Source organism: Pholcus phalangioides, unplaced genomic scaffold (genome assembly GCF_987345545.1).
Source record: "Pholcus phalangioides strain wild (caught in Gottingen) unplaced genomic scaffold, Ppha-v1.0 ptg000043l_1, whole genome shotgun sequence".
Lineage (NCBI taxonomy): Eukaryota > Metazoa > Arthropoda > Arachnida > Araneae > Pholcidae > Pholcus > Pholcus phalangioides.
Genome location: NW_028301629.1, coordinates 4,892,995 through 4,917,749, shown reverse-complemented (window position 1 = coordinate 4,917,749; position 24,755 = coordinate 4,892,995). Strand labels below are relative to the sequence as shown.

General features: G+C 37.4%; 1 protein-coding gene across 6 annotated transcripts in view; it reads right to left on the bottom strand.

Annotated features, from left to right (window-relative positions):
* The window catches only part of LOC149063817 (multiple PDZ domain protein-like), a 689,010-nt gene that overhangs the window by 49,945 nt on the left and 614,310 nt on the right, over positions 1 to 24,755 (bottom strand). The gene's annotated exons all lie outside the window — the stretch shown is intronic.

Genomic DNA, 24,755 nt, shown 5'->3' with positions numbered 1-24,755 from the left:
AGTTCGAGAATCAAAAAAATATGAAAAAAAGCAATGGCACATTAGAGAATTTAAAAAAAATTTCATGCAAGTAATAATTTTCCAGACTAAACATTCAGAGAGAAAAAATTCATGAACACGAACAAACAAAATTGCTCATTCAAAAGGTAATGAGTTCATTAGTGTGTGGAATGGCTATGACAACTTTTTTTAGGAGTAGGCTAAAAAACAAAAAGAAAAAATTTCGGTGGACCAGGCATACTCAGACATTGATTGATAATTGGAATTTTTATACTCAGAAATGAAGTGGCAGAATGTGTTGTATACTTTGAAGACTGCCACAGTTTCATTACAAATCAGAGACAACGGTCAATCCTTTACAATGTTGCAAAGGATAAGTCATTGTCTGATTTGTACTGTAAAAAAATGAATATATTTTGATGACTTTATGCATATTTATTGCATATGTGTTCCATTTTTTGCACATGGATCAGTTTCTATTTAAATTGTCCCATTCATATTTTCCATACACAAAAACAGGAAAAACCCCATTAAATGGATGTTAAAAAAAACAACTGAAATTGAAAATTTTTGTGCTATCATTTTGAAATATGCTGTGGGCCGGATATAGAGTCTCTAGTAGTGGGCCATAGTTTCCCCATTACTAGGCCAGTTGGGTGAGTCTATCAAATTAATGTATCATACAACTATATATGGAACTTGATAATGTTCCCTGAGATGATTGATGGCAAAGGCTACTACTACTAAATCATACATGCACCTTGTCCACCTCTGTGGAACTTCTAACAAACTGGTACATATTAGAATATGCTTGTACATGTTGTGAACATAACGTGAAGTTTGTTTCTGTGTTATAGTGCTGTCATCTGCCATCTATTTTTCAAACTATGAGTGGAGTGTGATGATTTAGAAATTTGTACAGTTGTGGGTCTGTTGCTCTCTGTGGCGAGATTCCTTAAGGGGAGATAGACTCTGTTTTGGTTTAAAAAGCAATCACCATTACTTACTGGAGCAATGGCGTCATCTGTTGTATGCTAGTGAAGACAATAATCAGGGGTGCATACATATGTGTCTCCTTATTTCTAATACTCTGAATCTGGTAACCCAGTGTTGGAGTGAGCCCATGAACCTTAACAAATGATATCCAGGATTGTACTCATTATTCATACAATAAGTGCTTCCCTCTATCTTCTACATCAGGAGAGAGAGATTACAGGTAAATGTTTACAATTGAATAAAGTTTAAGCATGATTGTTGGTATGGAAAAAATATTTTGAAAGGGTAGACTACTTTGCATTACATCCTTGAAGTCAGAAAACCGCAGTACAAATGTGTATTGACCCTTCATTAACTGATGGTACTTCAAAGTATTATGATAGATGATTTGTCATGTAGGACAACCATCTATTCAACAAATGCTATGATTTGAACGAGTTCTTCATGATTGTTTTAAACAACCATTCTTGCCATTGACAGATAAATATCTCTAAAAGTTTGAGCAACCAATAAGAAGGCAAAAGGTCAATGCTTGGTATTGCTTTCACCAACTAACGGGAATGAGTGCTTTTAAAAAAAAATGTTTTTCCATTTTCTTGTCCTCAATTAGAACTAAAATAACCTAACAAATAATTTTCATGATAATTATTACCATTTCAATGTGTATTTTCATTAATCATTTTCTAATTTTCCAATAATGTGGAAAAAAGTATTAACCGTATTAATTTGCAGCAAAAATCCTAAATAATGATAATTGACTATATTTATAATGATATTACTTTTTGGTCATAGTCTTAATGTATTCCATCCATGCCATTTTTCAATGCATTAACTGGTAAGGTTTTTGGCCCACCGGTCTCTTTATTTGGTTCACAAGTAAAAGTAAAAAAAATTTTCACATGTGGGCTATGACCTTTTATGTTTTCCTCTCAATGATTATGGCTCCCATAAAATGCACTTTCTCCAAAGTGGTAAACAAGTTTGAATGCTTTGTAAAATGGCCTGATTCCATCTATAATGATAACTGTGTTATAGCGATGCATTTCTCTGGCATAGCGAAGTCTGGGGGAGAAAGGTCATTATTGGTAGGAAGGGGGGGGGGGCAAGATGATGATGTCAATTCATATATACACATATACATTAGATTCGTCGACTCCACTTTGGATGCTGGGGAGGCAACGCCCCGCCCCCCTGTATCTCCACTATGTTCTATGGTCCCTTGAGTATCGGTACATGAGCGTTTCACTGCTATATATCAATGCAGTAGCTAGGAGTATGTAAAAAAACTGATGAGTTTACTGTACCATCAGTTTGATCCCTTTGAAAAATATAAGATGTTCCCATCTATAAAATTAATTTCTGGCCAAGATCATAATATACTATACTATACAGCATACCATAAGCCTATATACAGTGGAATAGGAGCTAAATATTGCAGTGGATGAGCATCATATAGCACCCACATTATATTTAAACGCAGGATTGAGCATACCATACAGAATAATCTTAATAACATAAGGCTCAAACTGAGCACTTTCAGGTCTAAACTTCTTCTGACCAATCCAGACTGACCCTTCTCGTGAGCTTCCCAGTGCTCAAATTTACAAATCTTAAAACATGTGGATAAAAGATGAATTCCAAGAGATAAACATGAAATTAATGAGACAACACAGAGAGAGAGAGAGAGAGAGCAGTATCTATCTATGGGCAAAATTTGAAATGACTGACATACTCATTTGTCTTCATTATATATATTGGATGTTACATATATTTGCAGTGGAAATTCTTGTCGCAACAACTTCAATTTTGAAAGTTTGTCGAATATAATTGCATTGAATTTTTACATGTAATGTGATCATAGAAATTCAAATCAATCCCTCAAAACACTAGCGCACACTTTGCACATTATGTATATACAGAACAGGAAGAGATATCAAGCAAAGCATCATCAAAATACGAGAAGCTTCAAATGATAGAGGATGGTGGGAGGATAAATTAGAAAAATTAGAAAAGATGAATACTTTTATATATATAAGGTATGCATATATTATCGCTAGCATGAATTTGTTAGTATTCTGTGATCATTATTTTTAATGCAGGTGATAAATTTCACTTTCATACAGGAAAAATAATCAATTTCTACATCGATATTGGATTTTCATGATTCTGAACCACTTATTTTTTACAGAAATTATTCACAAAAAAGTTATTGAAGCCAAATTAAGCTTGGCTAAAAGCAAAATTTTTATTTGTAATCTAACCAGAAGCTATATTTGTATTAGTAAGCTGATTATAAGCTACACATAATTTTTTTTCTAATTTAATAAAAATTAAATTTAAAAAATATCCAAAAAATTAATTAAATTCACTTGAATTAGCGCTTTTATAGTCTGAATTATGAACCACTTGAATATTTTTTAACAATTTTAAATAGCAATTTAACTACATACACAGTAAACATATAAAAAAAAAGAAGTATGAACGATTAATTATAATAGTAAAATATGAAGTTACATAAGATTTCAAACAGAAAACATTTAAAATAATAGCTAAAGAAAAACATACTAATATCAATAATTTAATATAAATTAATAAAATATTATATTTAAAAATGTTTCTATGTTTTTACAAAAGTATCAATATATATATATATATATATATATGTGTGTAAAGGTTATAAGTTCAATCAGTGGTATCAGAGCAGAGGATGTTGTAGGTAATTGTGCACCATAGAAGTTTGTAGAGCTTGTCCAAGCGACCCCAGAATTGATTGATAAATCAAAATTCCTTATATGAAACTCAAGATGAGAACCCACAGGTTTGAAACACTTTGAATGCCTCTGGGTTGAATGCAATGAAGTATCAAAAATTTTACAGAAACACTAAAGTTACGTAACTTATTGTCCTGAGTAAATCTTCCATTTTTCACTTACTTGAATTAACAATTTTTTAGTCTGAATTATGAAACATTTGAAACATTTTTTTAAAACTAATTTTAATTGGTCATTTACAAGGCCGTATTGGGGGGGGGGGGAACTTGGGTGGTCTGGTCCCCCAAGAAATGTGAGAAAATGACCACAAAAAGGGAAAAAGATGGCCAAATCTATTGTTCTATCACTTTGGTCTTTCCCCCCCCCCCCCCCCCCGAACAAAATTTCTGGCCACGGCCCTGGTGATTTAACAATCTAGTAAACATTAAAAAAAAGAAATATGCGAAAATTAATTGTAACGTACAAAATATTAAGTTACACAGAATTACACATGGATTTCAAGTGAAACATATTTCAAACAATACCTGAAAAATGATACTAGTATTGATAATTCAATATAAATGAATGAAATGAATAAAATACCACATTTGAAAACGTTTCTGTGTTTGTACAAAAGTTCAAAAAATATGTTTAAAAATAAGTTTAATCATTGGCATCAGAGCCGAGAGTGTTCGAGCACCCTATGGAAATTTGACAAGCTTCTCTGAGCGAACCCAGAATTGTTTGAAAGATTCCCCTACATGAAACTCCCACAGATTTGAAACACTTCAGACGCCTATGAGTTTGATGTAATAGTGTGCCAAAAAAATTTTTAGAGACACTGAAATTACGTAATTTATTCTTTTTTTGGTAAATCTTTTTTTCCATTTCCCTTGTGGAATCTTATTTGATGTTGTTTATTTTATAAAGCAAAAACAGTCTTTCAAGCTTATCTGTTACCTGCCCCCCATATTAAAAAACAGAAGCTTCAAACACCCCCCCCCCTATATTACAGAGATCCATGAGGTTCATTCAAATTGATTATTAAATATTACTTAAATAAAAGTAAATATTATTTTAAAAAAAATGTTATTCTTAGAGATTAGTGAAACCAGTGAATTGATTATAAATGTAACTATAAATGGATATGTACGACCCATTATGGAGAGAGAGAGAGAGAGAGAGAAGCCCAGCTCTGCTTCATAGACCACAGGGTCCTAAATTGCAATAGTAGCTTCTAATGCTTACCCCTGGTTCATTCCGGCACCCTTTAACTTTCAAGCGCTCCCTCCAGATGAGCGTGATAACTTGCTCAATTATTCTGTGATGATTTGGAATGTTTTTTTATTTTTGACGAAATTCTTGAAATGACATATAGATGGCGTACACATATGTGTACGCTGTTTTTTTTTTTTGAAATATATGACATCCATATTTTTATGGGCATCTTTTTATCAGCCATCTCGTTGAGCATTTTGCCTGTTGTGGCGTTGTATTTGTATATTCTTTTTTTTATTTCTTTCTCTATTCTCTGACAGGTTTGTTTGTACACTGTATGGACTGAGTACATATAATGGTGTAGTGGTAGAATGTCTGCCTCCAATCACTATCATGCTAGTGATTGTAGGTTTGAATCTAGACCGTAGTGTGTGTGTGTGTGGGGGGGGGGGTTGTATCGCCCCAGGATGATACAAACACAAAAAATTTTGTTCCACTGTAAATTGAATTTGCAACATCAAAGTTTGAGTGTCATCTATCTTTCATGAATAAAAACTTACAAAAGGGGTTTTTTGTTCCCGCAGATAAAGAAGCATTTCTTCGGCTATTCCGGAAGCCAAAGGGTTAAAGGACGATACCGCCCATTATGGAAAAGATTGGTATATTCAAGTTTGATGAATTTCAGTAAAAAAAAAAGAAATTAAAATTGAGATAATTTTAGAATTTCTATACGGAAAAAAATTATTTGCTAATAAGCAGGGACTTTGAAAAATCTCAGGAGCCGGATCGCCATTGCAACTAGAAAATCTGTATTGGGACCTAAAGTTTTCTGAAAGTGATTGCTAAATTGTAGTGTAAAGACGACGCCCAATTTCGTAATTCCATTATAATACGTTTTTTAACATTGGAAAAGTAAAAGAAAACATTTTTAGTATTGTTTTTCCTTGAGGAAAAAAAACATGCTCGGCGCCAAAAAAATTCGGTTGGCGCCTGGACAATCCAATGATTTTCCAAGTTAATAACGCTCATGTACCACAGGAATCGTTAAAATTTATAGATGAATATCCAGCCTATACCAAGTGAATCCAGAGCTTCCCATTTGATAGATGAAATGATGGAACTTTGCCAAGAAACACAGCAACGATCAGACAAATTGAAAAATGCATATTCCTCAGAAAATAATAAAGCGTTGAATTTGTACATTTTGCTAATAACATTAAATTAGCATATAATGATCGACTGTAATCAACTGAATCTAGAATTTCAAAAAAATCCAATTTTGTTTCTTCGGTTAGCTGATGCATAATTTTATATTCGTATCTTCCAACAACAAATTATTCCATAAGATATACATAAACAATTAATAATTTTTGTTACCTAATTCGATGTCTTTAGAAATCAAGCTCCCACTCTCCATCGAAAAACGAACGAAGCTTCGAGTAGGAATTTTGGTATCTTTTTACGTGTTCTCTTCAAAATCCGCCTTTTAATCAATCACTCATTGAAAACAAATAATCGGTGAAACGGAAAGAAAAAAAAGATTTAAAAAAAAAAAAAAAATCCCCCACAATCGTCAGCGAACCCCGTCCGCGAACATCAGCACGGGAAACACCACGCACCGACGACGTCCGTATAACTCCGCTTCGAACGAGGTCCGAGATGAGGAATCAATATCACTATCGCACTTGGGATAAAGTCCCGAGATACCAATGATTATTATTATTATCAATATCACCGTAGCAATATCTATCAGATCACCACCAGGATGATGATGATGATGATGATGATTCGCAATCACCTTGATCACCGACGTATCTCTCCACGACCGCGTACGAGGACAGCAGCAGCAACACCATATCCGATCCACGGACAACATCAAAGCAGGTCAGCTCCTCTTGCTGCTCCTTCCGAAGAAAACCACTGAATAAAAAAAAAACCAAACTGCTCCAGCAGCTCAAGATAAAGACGTGAAATTGATCCAATATTTTGATCCTTTTTCCATGCAAACACCCTTTAATTCTCTACCGTGTACCCATCTTTCACACTCGTGCCTATATTACAATGAATTCTTCGTAAAAACGAGAGATCTTTCAGATGCTGTGTAGAGAGGTTGCTGCTGTTATCTAACCCTAAACGAACTTTCCTTCCTGGTGAACACGGAGATGATGATGAGCAGCCGTCGATGGATCTCGAAGATGGGAACTGGCGATCATTTCCTCTAAAGGAAAAATAAATAATCACTTTCCAGGTTTAATTACTGTCTGAATTCACCGGAGAGATGTCACTGATCACGTACAGAAACTTCGTCGATTTCACTTTCACTATTGAAAACTCTAGAACTTTCACTGATGGGAGAAGGTAAAATCGTAGGCACAAAATATATTACGGATTTTCCGTTTTTTTATCTGTTTTTCTGCACTAGAGAGAAAAAAAACATTTCTCGTTGGTTATTTCATTTTATTTTGTAAGTTATTTTTTTCTACTTGTTTGTGTATATGTGCGTGTGTGTGTGTCTTTCCCGGTTCCAACTGGCGCTTGTGCTTCGACGTCCAGCAGCATCAGCATCTAGGATAGCTAGCTGAATAGCGGAGAAGAGAAGCAGCAGCAGCAGCACCGCGCCGCTCAGCGGAGAGAAGCGCAAGACAGGAAACTAACTACTCAATTCGGGGCTTTTTTGTTTTATTTATTTATTTTTTTTTACTATTTACTCCATTGGCTTTTCTTTTTCCCCGTTTCTTTCTTATAATGGATCAAAGAAAGGGTTTGTTGTGATTTAGAGAGAGAGAGAGAGAGACAGGAACAAAGAAGAGAAATGTTAATAAGTGTTTCTTTTCTGTTCCCGAGGATGACAAGAGAACTCCGTGAAGTTGAGAAATACATTTATAGCTCACGTACGATACCATGAACCGTTTATGTTTCATATAACAGCGTTGTTTTGACTGATATATTGAGTTTAGAGTTTTATTTAAAATCTACTTATAAATATGCAAGCAGATTTCGCTTAATGTAATCATTTCTGGTGTTTTGAATTTTGAGTTTACCGTACTAAGATAATTATTCCATCGAACAAAAAATTAATACAGGGTTCTTTAACCTTTTTACAACTGCAGGATGGTGAAAGTAGTTGAGCAATTTCGCGGACCGGAGGAAATGGGGAAAAAAATTGCACGTTAACAAAAAAAATGCATAAACACGACAAAATAATAATAAATAATAATAATACAAATACAACGCCACAACAGGCAAAATGCCCAACGAGGTGGCTGATAACAAGATGCCCATAAAAATATGGATGTCATATGTTTCAAAAAAACAGCAACCCAATTAAAAATGCAATTAATAAAAATTGTAAACAACATATACACATGATAAAATATTATACAATGCCTATAAAGAATACTTATGGTTGTCTTATTCTAAGAATGGATAGAGCTTCTCGATTTACCCCAACATGTTTATCGTATGTCTTTTTAAACGTGTCAATTGTGTTACAATTTACTACCTCCGGGGGTAAGCTATTCCATTCATTGACAACCCCATTAGAGAAAAATTCCTTGCGACACCATAACCTTACATTGTCCCTCACTGGTGTCCCCTTGTAAAAGCAGTCGATTGGCGGTGTCCTGGCGGTGTTCATTGTCCATCCTATCCATCCCATTGAAAATTTTGAACACTTCGATCATATCTCCTCGACACCTGCGTTCATCCAATGTAAACATATTCAAAAAATGAAGTCTCTCTTCATAACTCAAGCCCCGTGTGCCAATAAGGACACGCGTAGCTCTTCTCTGCACCCCTTCAACCAAGTCTATGTCCCTCTGTAGGTATGGTCGCCAAAACCCTACAGCATACTCCAGTCCAGGACGAACTAAGCCTCGAAAAAGCGGAAGAATGACTTTAGGAGAACGCGAAGAGACCTTTTTGAAAATGAGACCAAGCATTCTATTCGATTTTTTGACCACCGCTGAACAATGTTCAGAAAATCTAAGTCGCTCGTCAATGAGAATTCCCAAATCGGTGACCCCAGTTGCATCCGGGATAGTGACGCCATTCAACTCGTAAGAGAACCGTGGGTTGTTCGAACCAAAATGAGCGACCATGCACTTATCTACGCTAAACGTCATGCAAATAGAAATATAAAACAGAATAATAATAGAAATATAGAATAGAATAATAAAATAAACATAGAATAATAAAATAAACATAGAATAATAATAGAAAACGTAGAATATAGAACAATAATATACAATGTAGAATAGAACGATAATAGAAAATATAGGATAGAATAATAATGGAAAAAATAGAATAATAATATATAGAATAAAATAAAACACAGAAAATATAAATTATACTATAGAAAACTAATATACAAAATAGTAGAAGAAAATAGAAAAATATTGTGAAGACCGCAGAAAAATAAATATATATGACAAATATTTTGCGGACCAGCAGAAAATAAGTAAATGGGGGAGAGAAACAATTAAGGCGGCACTGAGTGGACCAGCTATTGAAGTTAACTTCCACTAGAATTAGTGGCGTAAGCAGGAACTACCCAAGAGATGAGGTACACCACTGGATTGGGTATTTGGAAGTGGGGGGGGGGCTGCAAAGAATGTATTCTAAGGGGAATTATTATTAATTTAAAATGCTTGTAGAATGTTATTTGACAAAAATCATTTTAAACAATATATAAAAATGCTGGTTTTTTTCATTAAGTATCACATTTTTTTTTTGCAAAATGTTTTCCAATTGTTGATCGTCTTTGGGAAAGCGGTGGTACAGGTCTCTATCCCCCTTACCTCTGAGTACACCCAGGGCCATCTCAAGATCACCATGGGCCCACGGGCCAAGTGGATTTTCTGAGGCCCTACTTGGCGAATTCTAGAAAATTTCAAACAGATCTCATGATTGTGAGGCCCTCTTCTCTTGAGGTGCCCGGGTGGGCCCATGCGTTAAGATGGCACTGAGTACACCTCTGACTAGAGAAATTCGAAATGCTAATAAATGGAATTGGAGAAATGAAGGGTATGGAGTACACCTCATTCGCAGTGCCAAGTCTTGGGCAACATGGGTCAGTGGAGTCCCTAAGAGCTCGCATTTTTATTGCAGCATTTATTGGGGGGGGGGGGGGGAAACACCAGCTTTTTTGATATCGTGGAACTCCGAATAATCGATGAGCCGTAGATTCCCATCCCAAGTACAGCGGCGGTTCGTGGGTGACACGGATCTCATATTGGGAATAGGTTATTGACAATGTGATTATTGATCTTGCCATCGAAGTGAAAAAAAAAGAAAGAAAAAGTTAACACGGAGGTTTTTGGGAATCATGATTAATAATATAATCAGGAATGAGAGAGACACATCTCATCACGTAATATTGCTATTCCGCAAGAATGTGTGCACGTCACTTTTGCACCACCGATGATGATTATGAAAAGGGAGGGCATTGGGGGTGGGAAAAGCAACGATAATCAAGGAGCTCATCTCGAAGCGCGTGTCGCTCATTAGGCTCCGCATCGGAAACAAATTAATTACTTCCCCGTAATTAAGTGACTCCCTTCTCTCATCCTCACATACACAAACATTTTTTTTTTTAAATCTATGTCTTTTGCCCGTTTAACACGTCGTCTTTTTTCCGATCGCAGAGCGTACCCTGAGAACAGCAAAAACACCTCCTCCTCCTCAACTCTTATCCATGTTAAGGTGCAGACTTGTTTTCGTCGAACGAACATTTTCGTTCGCTACCACCGCCTCCTCCTCCGAACGCTTATCAACGTCCACGAAAAATCTCGTTGATTAGCTAATTAAATTAATCCCGACTAACAGCGTTATAAAACCCCACCTCGACGACACCGAACGTCCTTGTCCGTTGTAGTTACACGCGACGACGAGAACCTTTACGACATTTTAGTTATTTATTTATTTTAGGTTTTTCTTCGATCCAAAGGCGGCGACGGGACAGTCCTTTTATCTATTATTTGCTCTATTTAATTAATTAGATGAGGGTTTTCTTTCCTGCTTATTTGATGTCACACATTCTTGTGGTGTTTTCTTTTTATCTTCTTAGATAGTGTACCACGAATGGCTGTCACATTCTTCTTAAGGTATCCGACTACCTTTCTTGTCACTTTTCTTTAAAATGGTCCTGGAGTGAACTTTAAATACATTTTTTGATAGAAAGTGTCTCGAAATGGTCAAAACAGTGACAAATTTTTGTCTATGTATTATATTTTCTATGAAAAAGTCGTTTTTATGTCAAATTTTAGGCGAAATTCATGTGATATTCGAAACACGATTGCAAAAAATTTTAATAATGAAATGCTTTGTGATTTTCATAGTGCATTTAGCTAATAATTTTGCAGGTTATGAACCAAAATCTAAAGGATTGCACGATATGTTCATAAGTTACACCAAAATATGTTTAAGTACGTGTGAATTTTTTCAAATTTCTTCCTACATTTTGTCTATAAAACACTGTAATTCGAAAAATATATGTGACAGACCTTAGATTTTGGTTCATAACCTCAAAAATATATAGCAAAATATCACATTAAAATTTCGTAAGGATGCAATGCATCAATTTTTAAAAATCGTGTCACAAAGTCAAGTAAAATGTCAAAAATAGCATTATTCGTAAAACGCGTTTAGTCTTTATTCGCGCATTACTTGTGTGTAAAAACGCAACACTAAAATGAACGTAACTTTGATTCTAAGCATCATACGCGTATAAACAAAACAAGGCCCGTTTTGGAATCACAACAAATAGGGCTTTTATAAAAAATAAAAAAAATGAAAATCCATATTTTCTTCCAAAATGACGTTTTCAACGTAGTCGGATACCTTAACGTCAAATTATTCATAAGTCCCCTGGGGTTACAAAGTGTTTTATGTGCATGTTTGTATTTGTATATACAGGGTGTTTCAGAAAGAATCATCCGATTTAAAAAAAAAGTCATAACTATTCAGCTTTTAATCCGTTTTGATCGAATAATGTATAGGTAGAAAGAGGGGAACCTCGAGTTTCACGCAGTTGCCGACAGGTAGCGCTAACGCTCTTCCTTCGGCCGCCACTTCAGTGTTTGTCAAGATGGCCACTGCACAACAGAAATCGTTTTGTGTTCAAAGCTTCGCGAAGTGCGAGTCCGTAACAACTGTTCTTCGTGCTTTTCGTCGACAATACTCTGGTGTTGAGCTTCCTACCGCTCAGAGCATTACGCGATAATATAAACAATTCCGAGACACGGGCTGTCTGTGTGAAGAGAAATCCCCTGGCCGTCCCCACATGTCAGACGAAAATGTGGAGCGCATCCGACGGAGTTTCGCACATAGTTCACAGAAATCCACTCGCAGTGGATGCAAACATGCTCGCAAAAGTTTGGGACGAATTTGACCACCGTATAGACAAGGATGTTCTTGGATGTGCCACGAAATCGGACACGAGCACCGTGGTGCTCCTTGGAACATCCAGAGTGCTCGATGCTCGTGTCCGATTTCGTGCTCGCAAGCACAAACTTGGTCAAAGTTAAAATTAAAAACCTTGCACAAATTGTATTTAAGGATTAAAATCAATCCTGATTTCATGCATTCGTGTGTAAGGGCGCACTTCTTTTGATGATGGATACAGGTAGTGCTCGCGACTAGAAAAAAGTTGACCTCTGGTATAGACATATGCCGTGCATCAAAAGGTGGCCATATTGAGCACCTTTAATTTGGTTTATGAAAAAAACTTGATGATTAGCCGTGTAATATAAAATTAATCTTAAGTGTCTATGTGTTCAATATTTTTCGTAATATACGCATTTCAAATCGGGTGATTTTTTTTGAAACACCCTGTATGTTTGTGTTTTGTAATGAATAAATAAATAAAAACAACACGAAATCTTACACAAACATCGAGCACTCTTGGTGCTCGCGAGTAACAGGTTGAATATGGCTGGTCTTGAAACTTTGAAAATCGGAAGAAAGATCAGTATTGATAAAGAGCCAATGTAATTTTTCAAGGACTTGAATTTAGAGTTTTAATTTCATATACCGGTATAGAACCTGCCCACGATTTTCATATCAATTCTTGGTCCAAGTCGTAAGATTGGACCTCTCTTTGAGGATTAAAAGGTAATAAAAAATTGGAATTATATAATAAAAGAACAATGCATTTCCAAGTACTTCAAAGGTTGAAAATTTTGTGCTTGAAGGAGAGAGAAAAAATACTCAAGAGAATTCATTACTTCGCTAAGAACGTTTTAGTGGAAAAACGAAAGCGTTTTTTTTTGTTTTTCTGGAACGTTTTCAAAATTCAAGATTACGAGACAGTTGGTGCGTAGCGGGAAACAACTTGGAACAATGCGAATGCCAACCGAGAGGTTGGTTAGACAACACAATATAACAAAAGGTTCGAAACGTAACAAACAAACAGATGACACGCCACATGGCGGCGAATTCTCGCTGCTTACTGACACAATTATAGACACGCAGGAACAATACGGAAAATAATAAAAATAAATAAGTAGAATAAACGAACCGAATGATAGACGGTTGTTTCGCAATTGGAATTGAGTTACAGCTTCTTTTTTTTGGATTGCCAAAAAAATAAACAACACTGGATCGCGATAATAGTGCCGACGGGCACACATGTACGTGTTAATATGAAATTATTCCAAGCAGATGTAGAGCCCGACCGGGGACTAATTAGAGCGTAATTACTTCCTTTATGTTTAACTAGGGTTTTCTGTCCTTTGTGATGTCGTCCTTCAGATCTGCATTTATTATGCAGTCAGAATTTTGATTTTTTTTCTACATTTTTGATAACAATATGAGAATGAAAACAATGACACATGAATCATATCAATAAATGTTTCATAGGAACTGCCGGATCACATTTGAAGTAAGAGAAAACCATTGTTATCCGAACAATTACAGACGTTCAATAATAAAGCGCGTATTCTTCTTGAGGTTTCCGATGTGAATGAAATGATTCATAATCCATCAAAAATGTTCCACATAAAATAACGCAGAAGCTAAGTAATGGTTCTTAAACGAAGACTATAGGAAAATTATCGCTTGGGAAAATTCGACTGAGCCGAGAACTTTTTTTTCACTGAGACTGATTAAAGTAATTTCTTATAGGATTGAGTCCGAGAAAATTTTCACTAGAACTGAGTGTAAAAAGCATTTCGACGGAACATCTTCACTGAAACTGAGTGAAGGCATTATCAGTAAGACTGAATCCAAGAACAGTTTCAAAATACAAAATATTTACCACAACAGGCAAAATGCCCAGCGGGGGCATTTCCCTGAGACTTGAGTGCACTAGTGCAAAGGTTTTGTATAAGGGTCCGCGAATCCAAATCATTTTCGCTAAGAAGCAACGTTTCCCTTCATACAGGCGTCTGAAAACATTTCCACTAAGACTGCGCACAAAGGCATTTCAGACAGAACCAGGCCGATAACATTTCCGCGAAGGCTGAGTAAAGGCATTTTTGAAAGGTCCGAATCCGAGAGCATTTCCGATCAGACTAAACTTAAAAGCATTTCTCACACGTCCGATTCCAAGAACATTTTTACTTTGACTGAGCTTCAAGGTATCTTTGACAGGTCCGAATCCTAGAATATTTTCACTGAGACTAATTGAAGGCATTTCAAATATAAGACTGAGTACGAGCACATATTCGCTGAGACCAAGCACAAAGGCATTTCCGATAGGACTGAGTCCGAAAAAGTTTCAGTTACGACTAAGTGCAAAGGCATTTCAAACAGGACCACTACGACTGAGAGTAAAGGCATTTTTTACAGGACTGCATTTGAGAACGTTTTCACCTGAATGAGCACAGAGCCATTTCCACTAAGACTAAGCGTAAAGGCATTTCTGACATGACCCGAGAACACGATTTCCACTAAGAATGAGCACGAAGACCGTTCCGGCAGCACTGAGTTTCAGAACATTTTTGCTATGCCTGAGCATAAAAGAATTTCTGACCGTACCGAGGAAGAGAACATTTCACTAAGACTGAGTGTAAAGGCATTTTTCTTACAGGACTGAGTATGGTGTTTCAGATTCTGCCACGAAGCTGGGCCGGAACAGATCACGGCAACGGGATAAATCCGGCGGCAGAGTTCTGGCGTTCATTCATTCAGAACTGAGTATGGGAAATATCTTTTCGACAGGACTTAGTCTGGGGGGGGGGGGGACCATCTTTTCGACAGGACTTAGTCTGAAAACATTAACGACTACATCAACGAATTATATGCTTATATCTCCTGTGGGGACAGAGAGCGGGGTCAAGGTTGGTCTGGATGAATGAATGAATGAACGCTAGGACTTTGCCACCGGACTTATCCCGTTACCAAAATCTATTCCAGTTCAGCTTCGTGGCAGAGTCTGGAACAAAGTGTCTGTATACCTAACAGTCTGAATGCGTATCTAGTGTCGCGTGTGAATTTTTAGTGCTGAAACATATCTATATCTGAAACTGCGAGTGAAGTTTAATGATTAAATATTTGTATCGTTGTAGGCCGGTTGCTCTCTGTGATTAATGGGTACAGAAAACATAGCAATCGGGAGATTATACAAAAGGCAATAGTCTGTTGGAGGTTCGCTAATACTATACATTGATAGAAATCTGTTAACAAAATCCTGTATCAATTGCTGTAAAAATATCTGGGAATCTGGAAATTCAGTGATTTTTTCCAGCAATCATAAATGTACAAAAAACCCAAAATAAATGGGGATCGGAGAGTATAATTGAAGTAAAAGTGGTTTTTTTAAATAAGTATAACTAAACATACCGATTTTGAAGGGGGGGGGGGGGAAATCCATTATTCATCCGTCATGGACGGAATATTAAAAAAAATTATGTGGTTTTAAAGTATGTATTTTCTGCATGTGTTTTTCGTAAAGAGAAGCATTTCATTTTCCTTCTCCCATAAGCCATCGTGAATACAAAATTACCAGAGCTGGGACAGATTCCGAACGTGATGACACGCGGGAAATGACACTTGTGATGTAGTTTGTGAAAGTAACGGACTTTTGATATGTTTTTGATGACGCGCTACGTGTTGTCCACGAAGTTCGTGGTTGTGAGCCATCAAAGGGCTGACCTCGGAAACGGTGATGGGTGATCAAGGGAATGAGGTGGCAAGCAAAGAATTTAATAAATAGTAATTTTTTTACCTCCCGGCAAAATGAGGTAACAGTACTGAGAATAGCTAGTTGGGAAACAAACCAAAAAAAAATCACTAGTTAAAAGAAACAAGTTTTTTATGGGAAATATTTTCCTCTATCATAGTGAGAATTTTATGTTTTCGGAATTTTCGCAATTGAAAATCTACGAAAATAGTTAATGGTAAAAGTACAGAATTTCCATCCCATAAATGTAATGCAATAACATGTCTTGAGAGAGAGAGAGAGAAATTTATACAACTTCGAATAAAACCTGTCAACGTTTTATCCGAGTAATTTCGTAATATCAGTGTTCAACTACCTTCCCCATGAAACGGGTGCGAATGTTTACGCTATTCTTTCGGCAAACAATGTTTACTGTCATTCTTTCACAACAATGCTTACTGTCATTCTTTCGGCAACAATGTTTACGGTTATCCTTTCGCCAACAATGTTTACGGTTATCCTTTCGCCAACAATGTTTACGGTTATCCTTTCGCCAACAATGTTTACGGTTATCCTTTCGCCAACAATGTTTACGGTTATCCTTTCGCCAACAATGCTTACGGTTATCCTTTCGCCAACAATGTTTACGGTCATTTCTTCGGCAAAATGTTTACGGTCATTCTTTCGGCAACAATGTTTACTGTCATTTCTTCAGCAACAATATTACGGTTATTCTTTCGGTAACGGTGTAAGTGATGCTCTGTTTGTACATATTTCAAGGTTTTAACTTTTGACAACGATGTGTACGGAATGATACTCTGTTGGTAACAATGTTGAGTGATACTCTGTTGGTACCAATGTTGAGTGATACTCTGTTGGTAAATATTTTTGCGATTAACTATAGGTAAATATTTTTGTGATTAACTATAGGTAAATATTTTTGCGATTAACTATAGGTAAATATTTTTGCGATTAACTATAGGTAAATATTTTTGCGATTAACTATAGGTTAATATATTTGCAATTAACTGTTGGTTGATAATTTTAGGGGTAGTCTTCCGGTGACAACGTTTACACTACTCTTTCAGCAACAATGTTTACGGTCCTCTTTCAGCAACAATGTTTACGGTCCTCTTTCGATAACAATGCTTACGGTCCTCTTTCGATAACAATGTTTACGCGTACTCTTTTGGCACCAATTTCTTTCGGTAACAATTCCTAGGATACTACGTTGGTGATTACGTTTACGGATACTGTGCTGGCAAACGGTTCCAGGATACCATACTGGCAACGGTGTTCGAGGATAACGTGCTGGCAACGGTGTTCGAGAATAACGTGCTGGCAACAGTGTTCGAGGATACTCTATCGACAACAATACTTAAGGATACTCTACAGTCCACCGCTGTCAACTAAGTTATCGACGCGACTCAAGGAGGGGTCAAACTGCGCCAAAACACATGATTATAAAAAAGATTGTCCTTTTGTCATGTCAAAAAATTAAAAAGGCGCATGATAAAAAGCAGCATGAAACGTAAAACAATGACATGAATTGTAAAACTAAAATTTGTTAGAAAAACCAATGGCCTTGATGAATTTAAAAAAGCGAGATGCATCGCTATTGTCATTTAAAATGTCATGAAGTGAAAGATAACTATGACCAACAGCGGTCGTAAAATGATGACGGTGATGTGAACAAGTAAAAGCATGAGCAATGGTCAATGGACTTTGACAATGAGGGCACTCTGGTTGACTCTCCCGTAATAATAGATATGATTGCGTGAGGCGACTGTGTCCTATGCGTAACCGGGCAAGCAGAACTTCCTCCTTTCGATTAGCAGCTCGAACGCCAATGGCCAAGTGTGGGCTTGATGCCATGTAATTTATTATTTACTTGAGTGTCCCAATGATCCTGCCAGCGGCGATGCATCACTTTTCGGAGGATTGAGAAGTAGTCACTGGTAGGAACCAAAAGGCTATTGTCAATGTTAGTTGTTGTTCGAGCTGCGATGTCTGCTTTTTCGTTGCCCGGTATTCCTACATGACCTGGTACCCAGTAAAATTTTACTGTGGTACCGTGATGGATGAGGTGATGCAGTTCATGAAAAATGGTATGAATAAATGGATGAGTGTAAAAACTGAAGGAACACAGTGCTTGCAATGCGCTGAGAGAGTCACTATAAATGATGCATCGTCGGTGGCGTTTGCGTCGTATATGACGTGAAGCCTGAAGGATTGCGTACAGTTCTGCCGAATATATAGTGAATGTGTCGGGAAGTTTGAAAGATGTCGCCTCATAGCAGATGTAGGCAAAACCGACATGCCCAGGGCTCTTAGAGCCGTCTGTATACATGGGGAAGTACATGTTGTACCTACCCCTGTGCCTATAGAATATCTGTCGATATATGACATCTGCTGTGGTGGCTGTAGGGTATAATGATAATGAAAGAGAGACATCTGGCAGAGCAGACATCTGACTTTGGGCCATATTTGCTTCTCGTAAAACAGCTTCTCGCTAACTGGCACCATGGGAGCAGTTTCCATGGTGCCAGCCAGTTGCCAAGCAACTGGGGCCACACGACTGATGTCTAATTCTAGTTCTTCCACAAGTGCCCTCATACGAAGACCGTAAGATGGAACACATGAAGGTCGAGCAGCAAAAAGTCTATGAAATGAGGGATTAAAAATGACACGATGAAGTGGATGATCTGGAAAAGCCTTCATTTTGATATAATATTTCAAGGAAAGTTGCTGGCGTCTTGATGTGAGTGATGGCTCGTTGCATTCGACATACAGGCTCTCCATTGGAGACGTCCGGAAAGCTCCAGAACAAATCCGCAGGGCGAGGAGATGGTGAACTGGGTCGAGCACACTCAGATAGCTCCGAGATGCCGACCCGTATACAATGGAGACGTAGTCGAGCTTCGATCTTATTAAAGCTTTATATAAGTGAAGGAGCGACTTACGGTCAGCTCCCCACGATGTAGAAGAGATGACCTTCAAGAGGTTCATCGTCTTCATGCAAAGAGCTCTTAGTTGCGCAATTTGAGGTTTGAAAGTGAGTTTTTTATCGAATGTGATGCCGAGGAATTTTGTATTTTCTACAATTGGTATTTGACTATTGTTTAGAAACAATTGTGGGACATCATGTAGGTCTCGACGCCGACAAAAGTGCATAGCGACAGTTTTGTCAGCGGAGAATGAGAAGCCGTTATTATGTGCCCACTTGCTGATCTTGTTGAGTGCGGTTTGTAATCGTTTGTAATTTCTCTCGGCTGTCCTCATATTCACTGATTGATATGATATCAACAGATCATCCACGTAAAGTGCGCCAGAGCTGTGAAGAAATAATGCTTTCAAGTAAACTATGGTGGTGGGGGGGGGGGATATGTTTACTTTCAGAATGCAGCATAGCTGTCCATAGGACCTGAGCCGTTTTAACCCACGGGCCCATGTGGACGTGACCCGACGCCTCATATGTATGGGGGAGGGGGCTACACAATGAGATATACTATGATTTGTAAGTGTAAGCATGTACGCTGTTTATTTCACATAATTATGGAAGAACATCATAGAATATCACTTTTCCTGAGGAACCATAATGTTGAGACGGCCATGCATAAAGCCCGCACGTGAACAAATAAAACTCACTAAATTGTAGTCCTGGATAGGCGCAGACACAGGGTAATGCGTCGGGGGGGGGGGTTGGTTTATTGTATTCGTTGTGGATAGTTCTGTATTTTACGCAGAACAATTTTTCCATGTATAATTCGGCTCTTGGGAGGGATGATCACCTACCTTTTGAATCCGTGTCTGGCCACGGGTTCCAAAGATCGATCTCATTTACGAAATTTTTGTTCATTATGAGTTTAGTTTGCAGTAAATTCAATTGGATAACTAGAAGGATATCTCTATAGGATGAGGGTAAAGGGGGACCTGGGCCTTTTCGATGGGGGGCCACGAGAAGCAAATATGGCCCAAAGAAGGGGCCATGGGTTGAATAACTAGAAGGATAGAAAGATAGAAGGATAGATTTGAGAAACACTGTCCTACGAGTTTAAAGGCAATAATTCTAAATCCGAAGTGCATTTTCCCGTGATTTAGTCAATTGCGCATGCATTTTAGGGTGAGAAATCCGTTTTTTTATGGTCAGATGTAGAAAAAATTAACGTGTAACAACACAATTATCCGACTTGCACCGTATTTCACAAAACTTGGAAAACTTGCCACGGGGATGAGAGGAATAAATAGAACCTGAATAAGAAAAAAAAAAAAAAGATTCAGATTTTATTTAAAGCATTATCTCGCCATTGCGATTGGCAAATGAGGAAAAACAAAAAACAAACCCCCGGATAATTCCTTACCGGAAAAATTCTTTCAAGAAATAAGACACGGAAAATTTGACAAAAAAAGGTAGAAAATGGCGGTTATCATCATGCATTCCACAATATAAAAGTAGATAAAGATAACAGAGACAGAGAGAGAGAGAGAGAGAGAGAGTTGGGTGAGAAGGAAAGAGGAACACACCGGCCCTAAAAACCGATCGTATTATGGCAAACAGCCAAAGCCGAGAAAAACCGATGGCGGCGACACCTGCAGGAGCCAGTGGTTTCACACACACAACAATGCATAGATAACAATGAAATTATATATTTTTTTCCCCTTCCGAATAAACTAACAAAAACTTTAGGTTTTAATTAGTCAATGGGTTTTACAAAAATTTTAAATTGATGATAATTTGCCTTCGATAAATTATTTTTTAGGGGGGGGGGAATCGACACTTATTATCATAATTCGAATAATAATCTATGACAGCGTTTCCCAACCTGAGGTGCAAGACGATGGCATAGGCCAGGCATCTTCAACCCGTTGCTCGCGAGCACCACGGTGCTCCGTGGGGAACCCAGAGTGCTCGATGCTTACGTCCGATTTGGTGCTCGCCAGCACTTCCTAAGGATCGAAATAATCCTGATTTCACATGCATCCATATGTCAAACGTGCCGTGAGGGTGCTCTTCTTTTGATGATAGGTACAGGCAGTGCTCGCAAACTAAAAAATCGTTGAAGACCTCTGGCATAGGTGGTCCGCAGGTATACTTGATGATACTAATTCATCCGTTGCAACTGATATTAGTAATAGCCATATGGGTTTAAATAAAATTATAATTTTTTTTGTTAGATTTACCATCAAGGAGAATGCAGAAAACTGCGATCCTAACTGCGGGATATCAGTAAATTTTGACAAAAAATTCAATTTATTGCTTTAAAATGAAGTTTGCTATATGCTGCTGAAATTGCTGAATTGTGTGGAAACAAAGGGCTGCTACAAATCACAGTTTAAAAAAATGTATTTCACGAAAAAGATATTCAAATGATCCGATGACCATATTTCATTGAGAAAAACAGAGTTCGGTTTAATGGTTTCTTAAATAACAAATCCCCAAAATACTGGACGTTGCCAATTGTCATCAAAAACATTGTTAGAAGCCGGCACAACCACCAACCGTAACTAAAATTACAAAAAAAAAAATTGAGGATGAAAAGCTAAACCTGACAAATATGTGATATTGCAACACAGAAATCGTCATTCATGTGTTTTGTTTACAAAATTTGAGTTGTGCATGTTTAGGATGGCTCGCTAATGACATTACTGTCATCGCTATAGCCGTGACAGCTCCCAAGAGAGAAATAGTCACCTCGGGGTGGTCACTCTTTGGCCACAATGTGTGGCTAAAGGACAACCATTTCTACAGAGCCAACTGAAGAGACTATAAAAGACACTGTCACTTTAGCGAAACAGGTGGAGAAAGGTTCAATGATATTTATATAGAAGTCGAACAGCTAATTAATAGCAATTCAGAGGTATTGACTGTGGAGGATTTAATGCAGTTGACTGTTCCTGAAACTGAAGCGGTACCAGATGATAAAGAAGTAGAAGACAAGTTCACCATGTGTATATAACACAGCGGAAGCGCTTCGCACGTTCAAATCTGCAATAGATTGTTTTCATGACATAGATCCCTCTATGATATGCTCTTCACATGTAGAAAAATTGGAAGAGGAAGCCTTGTCATACATCATATTCCAACATACTTGATGATATGAAGAAACAGCAAACAGAAATCACAATATTCTTTCGGAAAACATCAACAATCCTTGCATCCTTTTTTACGTTCCCTTATACCTCTGCGTTTTTCTGCTCTTCTCATGCTGTTCAATAAACGAAGTATACAAGAAAAAAAAAATTTGGTTTCGGTTATTCGCGGATTTCCCGTATTCGCGGTCACCCCCGGAACGCAACCCCCGCGAATACGGGGGGCCGACTGTAATTATCAAAAAAATTTATATTATGAAAACGCTGTGTGTATGTGTATCCACGACAAATTCGAATAAGTATCGTTGAAAAAACGGGACGAATGTTAGGGGAAAAAAATCGAAACAACTAGAATTACTGGAATGTCCCGTAATACGGGACACAAGTAGTCCGGCAAATTGTTTCAGACACATTTTACTCGTCCTTGTTTTAAGAAACACTGATCTATATGACGAGAGAATTATAACTTTTAGAACAAATTTAATTAATTTTTTTTAACGAAACTTTTTTAAATTTCTGAAAAATCTCTCACTACACGCTTTTAAAATAGACATTCTTCAGAGGTTTTCGCGATCAGAAAAATGGAATTCTGAATAGCAATGCCGAAATTTATAGGAGAGAATACAGTACAGTAAATAAACATTGCATTTTTTCGCATCTAAGATGACACTGCAAAATCCACCTATTATCGATATGCACAGTAAAAGTCTGTAATAACTACAGTTCACAATCACGAGGAGAACTGAGAAACTTGTTTTCAAAAAGGAACATTTTAGTGTGGCAATTTTTGTATAAAATTTTAGTTAAACTTACAGAACAAGAAACGCTTTCTCTCCGGAATGGACTGCTTCACAAAAGTAGGAAATAGCCTTACAGGAAGCATAAGGAAGTGGCATAAGAATATTTATAGATATTACGTTTCTTTATCAGTATTCTCAAAGGAGTTATCTACATTGGAATTTTGGAAATGTTCCGTTTTGAAAGAAAATTAGTGGAAATGATTTTTGAAAACATTTTGACCAAAATGGGAGCAGGTCCAAATCTGAAAGAAACGGAAATTTCTACGCCACCGTAAGGTTTCTTCACCTGGTCAAGTAAGTTACCCTCATTTCTCTTTCGTGAATAACAGAAAAAAAAAATAAAAACACGATCATTCTACAATGGAACCTCCCATAACGCACACTCCCGTTAGCGGACACTCCTCCCCCCCCCCCCGCAACGGTAACTTTTTTGAATTGAGTCGATGTACAGAGTGGGCAAAAAGTCCGTAGAAACTTTGAAAATGAATAAAATACCGGAAAAATAACCGAAATAAAAAACGGTTTGCAGGGTTAGCATTGCAAGGTCACGGAAATTTTTTTTAGACAGGGAAAAACCCTCAAAACAGCCGATAGGTGGCGCTGGTACGAGCGACTGCTGGGGAAATATGCAAATGAGACGGTTATAAGAACTTGCGCTCCTAATCCACAATCAGTGTTCACCGTTGTAAACCGTGTAGGTGGACCTACTGCACTCTGCCGTTGCTGGATTTGTGACTCGCCTGCAATGTGTTATCCCCTGTGGTGGTGATCATGTGGAACACATACTGCTGTAATAAACGATTTCGAGGCACTCTGTTCGTTATTTGTGTATATTTTCGTTGACTTTGATAGTACGTCAGAGCCACCTATCGGTTGTTTTTTTTTGTTTTTTACCCGTCTTCAAAAAAATTCCCGTGACCAAGTGATGCTAACCCTGCAGTTTCGGTTATTTTACCGGTTTTTATGAATTTTTAAAGTTTCTTCGCGGACTTTTTGCCCACCCTGTATTTTACCATCAGTTAACGGACACTTCTCCTTAGCGGACAAAATTTTCGTGTCCGTTATCAAGAAGTCCCACTGTAGAGAATGCGACTTTGAAAGTGCTTCTGAAAAATGTGGCGTTTTGGAAAAAAATTCCGTTAACGAGAATTAGACAGCCGCTTTGTAATGTTCCCTTTATAAAATTGCTGCTTTATCTGCATTAAAATGTCTTTTAGACCATTTCTTTCTAATATTAATGAATGGACAGAACACACACACACAATTCTAGTCCTGAAACTGAGTTTTGGTCTCACTGTAGTTTGTTCTCCAAGGCAGAGGTTCTCAACCGGTGCTCCGCGGAGCCCCAAGGGCAAAGTGTGCACCTCCAGACGACTCGAGGAAAATAATATAAATCAGCAAATTTGATAGATAAGTAAATAAATGAAAGAGGCCTACAAGGTTCTGCCATAAAAATTATGTACAAAAAAGGGCTCTTTGAGTCACACAGGGCTCCGCCATAGAAATTATATACTGGATAGGGCTCCGCAAGTAAAAAAAGTGAAAAAAATGGTTGAGAACCGCTGCTCCAAGGCGTTTTTGCAAGGAATTTCGCATTATCAAAGCAATTTAGAGGCCATTCAAGTATTACGTAAGCAGATTTTCAGCCCTGGTCATCAAAAGTCAGAGAATCCGAAACACCCTCCCCTCTCGATGCTGACGTAATACTTGAATGACCCCTTAGCCGACAAACTGAAAATTCTCAATAATTATATCACTGCTCATTTCCATGGCTGTATGGATCTTAAAGGAAAAATAAAG